The sequence below is a fragment of the Telmatherina bonti genome, assembly GCF_933228915.1.
Source record: "Telmatherina bonti genome assembly, chromosome: 1".
Lineage (NCBI taxonomy): Eukaryota > Metazoa > Chordata > Actinopteri > Atheriniformes > Telmatherinidae > Telmatherina > Telmatherina bonti.
In genome coordinates this window covers 22,408,187-22,414,327 of record NC_136619.1, presented here as the reverse complement: position 1 = coordinate 22,414,327, position 6,141 = coordinate 22,408,187, and positions in this window count along the sequence as shown.

Here is a 6,141-nt window from a genome sequence, read left to right as displayed (position 1 = left end):
ATGATTCAATTTGTCATTTTGCTCCCTGTCTCCCTATGTGTGTGTCGCAGACCAATTGTGTAAGGTCCCCATTCTATGTTGTGGCACTCAGTAGTGTCACTTGATCCTAAAGGTTGATCTTTGCATGGGTCATATCATTGTCTCAGTGGTTTAAACATTGCTGAGCTCTATTTGTCCAGGAATATTTATTGTGTAAATAAAAATGGCATAGCTGTTAAAACATCAGAGAGATTGCTACACTCGTCTTGATGGCTGTGATTTATAATCCCACAGTTTCAGCAATATGCAACAAAATTGTGTAAGTGCCCAAAGTTATTTTATATTCTTCGAGCAATAGAGAAAATAAGCACTTATTTCTTTGATAAAATTCTCCAATAAAACCCTTTAAGTCACAGAAAAAATGTACCCTTTATTTTTCATTGACATTCAATACAATATTAGGAGATTAACAATAATAAGAAATCGTTCAGAAAGATGAAGAATAAAAGGTATTGCAACTCGCAACTTTGCTCTAAAAGTGAAAGTGCCGTCACAAAAGTTTGAAAGTCCTTTCATTGAAAAAATATTTTCAACAGCCACATGGCTTCAGTCATATTTGCTCTCATAAGTCCTTTTTAGATATAAGATTATTAATATTAACAGCTGCTTTAGTAAGTTACAGTGATGACATTCAGTCATTCAGGCATTAGTCACTTTTATTTTCATTTTACTCATGGCTTCATTCAGACATGTCCGTGAAAGTGATGGACGGCCCAACAATTTCAAGCGATGTTTGTATTCATCTGAGGTTGAACAGGTCACCAAGTCAGGTAAACCACTCAAGTTCTGTCACAGTTTTCCATAACAAGTTAAATCTCTATAACAGTTCTTATCAGTGTGCCATGCACACAGCAGCTGAGTATGTTATAGCAGCTGATCTCATTTGTAGGCATACATTTTCTGTGTTATTCTCATGAGGGTGTGATTGCTCAAGTATGACAGTGTAGTTATCAACACAAACTTGGGAGCCTTCACAACAATCCCTTTAGTCCTTGTGCTATAAAAATTACTTTCAAACTAACCAATACTTAGCATTATACCACAAAATACTTCTGGGTAAGACAGACTTAACATACATATTTAGAGGGAACCAGAGAGTGAAAGCTTTTTCTTTCTTTTTCTTTTAAAGTTTTCTCAGTCTTATGGCTCAAAAAATGGAGAAATAGCTCATTGCTGCTGATAATTGTCTTTGGTAAAAACAAAGGAGAAATAAAGTTTGGGCAGTGAAGATATTTATTTGTTTGATAAATAGGATTTCTCTAACATTGTAACAAGAGCTCCACTACAGCTGTGCATGTCTATCTGTTTTTGAGATTTCTGCAGCTGTGGAAAGCACCAGAATACTCATTCACATATGACACCCATGGATTTCGTTGACACCTGATTAGTGGAAAGAAGTTCATGTTTAAAAGTGTGTTGGAAAAAATGAAAGATCAGACCAGGAGATTTTAAAAAGAGAGATGATGAGCAAGTAAAATCACCAGTTGTTCCAGGAGGTATATAATGAGCCATGGCAACAGTAATCAGTGCCGTGTTGGGTGTCCTTTTTTAGGTGCTACATATACATTGCACTAATTCACACACACAGACAACACTTAAAAACAGCAGCTGTGACAAAGAGAGAGTTTCTTTTGGCCACCAATGAAAAAGTTAAAATCAAGTTCCATCACTTGAACGCTGCACATCACATCTTATTATGCATTTTTTGGGCAAACACTGTCACAATTATTTGTTTTGATTAGTTGAAGTTTGGAATAATTTCAAGAAGATTTATCACCACTGAATTTTGTAAAAAAAAAAAAAAAAAAAGATAAAACTTATCAAAGCCACGAGTGTTACACAGTGAACAAACAGAGGAAACCAGCCTGGTTGATGCCGGCTGGCTGTACAGGATGAGATGGGCTCTGAGGTTTGACGGGGCAGAAGAAGGCTCATACAGACAGCTGGCTGCTCCTTTTGACGGCGTGTCAGGGTTGGCTCGCAAGCCGCTCTGCCGCATCTGGTTGATGCAGTCATCATTGTGGCAGGCCTGTCAGAACAAACTGGTGTGCTGGAGACAGATACTGCTTTCGTGGCTGAATGGAGAGTATGTAACACATGCACCACCCTAAGACTGAATATGTTCCCCAAACTGGAAAGCTGGTGGCACACTAATGACACGAACAACCAGTGACATCACATGAAGACTTGATTATGCTTCACTTAAGACATTTAAGGGTGTTCATAGATCTAGCAGATAGGATGACAAGTTAAAGCACTAATATAGGGGCTTATGAGCATAACTTAACAGGGAACTTAATGGGAAATTGAAAATTTCTAGAATCTTCATGGGAAATTTTGCAATAAAGATTGCACTGTTTCTCCCTCTCTCTTTTACTTTCTCTCTCTCGCTCTCTCTCACGCTGTTTAAGACACACACACACACACACCTACATACACACACACAAACACAAGCACACACATAAGAAAAGAGCTGAAAGTACAGTGAGCCCACACGTTGCCAAGAGCAGCTTTACGTTGCATCACCAATTCAGTGTTTTTATTTGTGACGTATTCAAATTAATTGGCAGTCACAGTGGGAGGATACTGTGTAATCATTAGCATAGGATTCACAAATTATGCATGTAATATAAACTGTAATAATTTACCTTCACTTTTCCCTCATGGTGTTATTAACAAGTAACTAGGAAATAAATAAATGTCTCAAACACTTTCACTTAATTAAAACAATAGGTGTCACTTTGCAAGGTAAGATGTCAGTCAAAGCACATTTCCCTGCACAAAGCAATTTACTGCTAAGACATTATGAGTGACACAAATAATTTCTTTTAAACCGTCAGATAGTGCAGGTTGGATCAGGTTGCTGAAATTTGCTAAATATGTACTATTATAAATTATAGCATTCTGTGTTCGCTCATGCAGATATTTTACTGATAAACTTATGCATTCATGCACAGCAATCAATAGAGAAAGCAGTAACACACACACACACATTTAATATAACATATGGTTGTTTATGTGAAAAAAAACAACAAAAAAAAAAAAAAAAACAACTCAAGGTAGTCTTTTATTAAAGTAACCTAAGCAGTTGAAAGTCTGACAATGCAAGTAAAACAACTTACGTATTGACGCTCACATAATACCAAATTCTGTATTTGATTTCTGTCATTTAAAAAGCAAAAGGAGTTAAACAACTATGCAGGATGAATGAAAAGCAATCTTTTTCTACTCCTCAATTGTATGCCTCACCAAGTCCGACTCATCAGTGCTGGTAAAGTTGCTATATGCAGAGGCAACACTGACATCTGCTGGTTTAAAGCAAGCATTTTAAAGAAAACTCGCTTAAAATATTTTCCAGGCATATTGCTGTTAAGCATGTAAATTAAATACTTAAAACAGTCGTTATAAAAACCTTTTTAAATCAAAATGACATATTTTGTTTTGAAGAAAAGTGTGCATGTGCAGAACCCACAATCCCAAACATCCAAACCTCAAATTTCCCTTTAATTTCCTTTTACAAGTGGATCAATTGAGTAGGGTTACACACTTATCAGCAGGACTAATTTATTTATGAACCTGTCATTTGTAATCATTGATCATGATGTTCTCTGTTAGAAATCTAATGATATGCAGAGGTAAAAGAATCCCTAATTATTGTGTTTGGTCTAATTGAGGGTGTGTGCTTCTAAGAAGGTTAAGAGGAGAACTGACTTTTGCCCCGTCTGCCATTGTGCCAATTACTCCAGCAGAAACCTAGTGGATCCAATCAAACTGCAGCTAATGGCTTCATAACCACCCTGGCATTTATTGAAACTTTGTTCAGTATGAATACGTGACAGAGCAATCCTAGAATAGAACCTGTCCTGTGGCCCACATATTAAGCAGGTTACTAAAACAGCCTTCTTTCATTTACGTAATATAGCCAAAATTAGGGACATTCTGTCTCAGAGTGATGCAGAAAAACTGGTTCACGCTTTTGTTACTTCGAGACTAGATTACTGTAACTCTCTATTACTGGGCTGTCCTAAATATGCCCTGAAAACCATTCAGCTGATCCAGAATTCTGCAGCCAAAGTCCTGACCAGAACCAGCAGGAGAGATCATATTTCTCCAGTTTTAGCCTCTCTTCATTGGCTGCCTGTTGAATCTAGAATAGAATTTAAAATCCTTCTCCTTACATATAAAGCCCTCCACAACCAGGCACCACTATATATCAAAGACCTCATAGTTCCTTATATACCAAGTAGAATACTTCATTCGCAGACTGCAGGCTTACTTGTGGTTCCTAGAGTCTCAAAGAGCCGAGCAGGAGGCAGAGCCTTTGGTTATCAGGCCCCTCTCTTATGGAATAAGCTCCCAGTTAGTGTTAGGGAAGCAGACACCCTCCCCACCTTTAAGACTAGGCTGAAGACTTATCTTTTTGATAAGTCCTATAGCTAGGGATGGTTAGCATCCCTTAATTATGCTGCTATAGGTTTAGACTGCTGAGGGACATTTCCTGATACACTGAGCTTCTTTCTTTTTCTCTTTATCTCTTTCTTTTACCCCCCCCCCCCCCCCATAACAGTGTTGCATCATTAACATGTATGTCTCCTGTCTCAGCAGGTCTCCCTGGCCGGGAGTAGCAGTTCCTGTTGTCTGTTGTCTTTCTGTCCTCTTCCCCCCACACAGCAGAGGCAGATGGCTGCCTGTCCTGAGCCGGGTTCTGCCGGAGGTTTCCTTCCTGTTAAAAGGGAGTTTTTTTCCTTCCCACTGTCGCCAGTGTGCTTGCTCAGGATGGGAGATTGAGTTGGACTCAACTCAATCTGTTGGTTTCCTTATATAGGCTATTATGAACTGGCCTTCATTATGTTTTCCCCTCTGTCTGTAAAGCGTCTTGAGATGGCATTGCCGTGATTTGACGCTATATAAATAAAGTTGAATTGAATTGAATTTAATAGAATTAAGTATCACCATTAAATTATAAAGACAACAGTTATACAAGGCAAAATCAAGGAACAGGCAATGTCATTTGATGTTGTTTGCCAAATACTTTTTTAGAAAATCATTCTTAAATCTAGAACTATTCTTCTTAGTATCCTGAGAAGATGATGGGAGAAGTAAAACTTACTGTTTTGTCCATGTTGAGTCAACTGCAACAAGCAGTTTCACTTGTGCAGGTTGGACACTTTTTCCAATTTGTGGCTGTTTGAGCCAGAATACTTAGCAATCTTTCTCCCTCCCTCTTCCTGCAGTATCTGGTACCTGCTGCTTTTTCTTTTCCATTCCTGTTCGGACTGTATATGCGGGTAAGACCCTTATTTTGCTGGGGGTAAATACATCAACACAATACTAATCGGGATCTGTGTGTTCTTGTAGGCTGGCAGACGAGTGAATTTCATTCCAGACCAAAAGGACATGCTGCTGTTTTGTCCCGGGCTTATTTTATATAGCTAAACTGCAGTTTTGGATCCAGCCCACCAGTTATTCTGGTCTGGCGGTTGGCTGACCATTGGCCCGTTATACCAGTAAACTGACATTTACCCCAATGGTATCTGGACAAAGTGGGTAAGCCTAAAACAGGGACTATTGATGTGACTCTAGACTTAATTTTGTGTGGTTTAGGGCTTTTAGTGTGTGTGCTCTTTTATTGCATCTACTAGCCCTCATGTTCCAGGATTGCACATCATAGCGAGAAGCCAGCCTTTGCACCTTTGACACTTCCAAAAGTGACTGTCTGGATTGTTCTTGCGTTAACAATTGTTAATAAAATATGTTTTTTTTTTTTTATTGTAATCAGTCTGTCCAGATGCATAACTTGAACCTGCAATCCCTTACATTATGAATTTACTGGAGTGAAACATTCCCTCAAGTTGGCATTATTGTCAACTTTTTAGGCCAAATCCCATCTACCTTGGTCCTTCCTTTTGCCACACTAAGTTGTGAAATATCTTACTTTTTAAATCAATAACACATGCACTGTTTATATGCAGTACAGCACATGAAACATGTGCAGTTGGACACAAAAGTTAAAGAAGCCAAAGAAGACCAGAGAAAACTCTCTGTGTGATTACAGGCTATTAAGGATAAATAAATAAACAAACAAAAATTTATTTTAAGTTT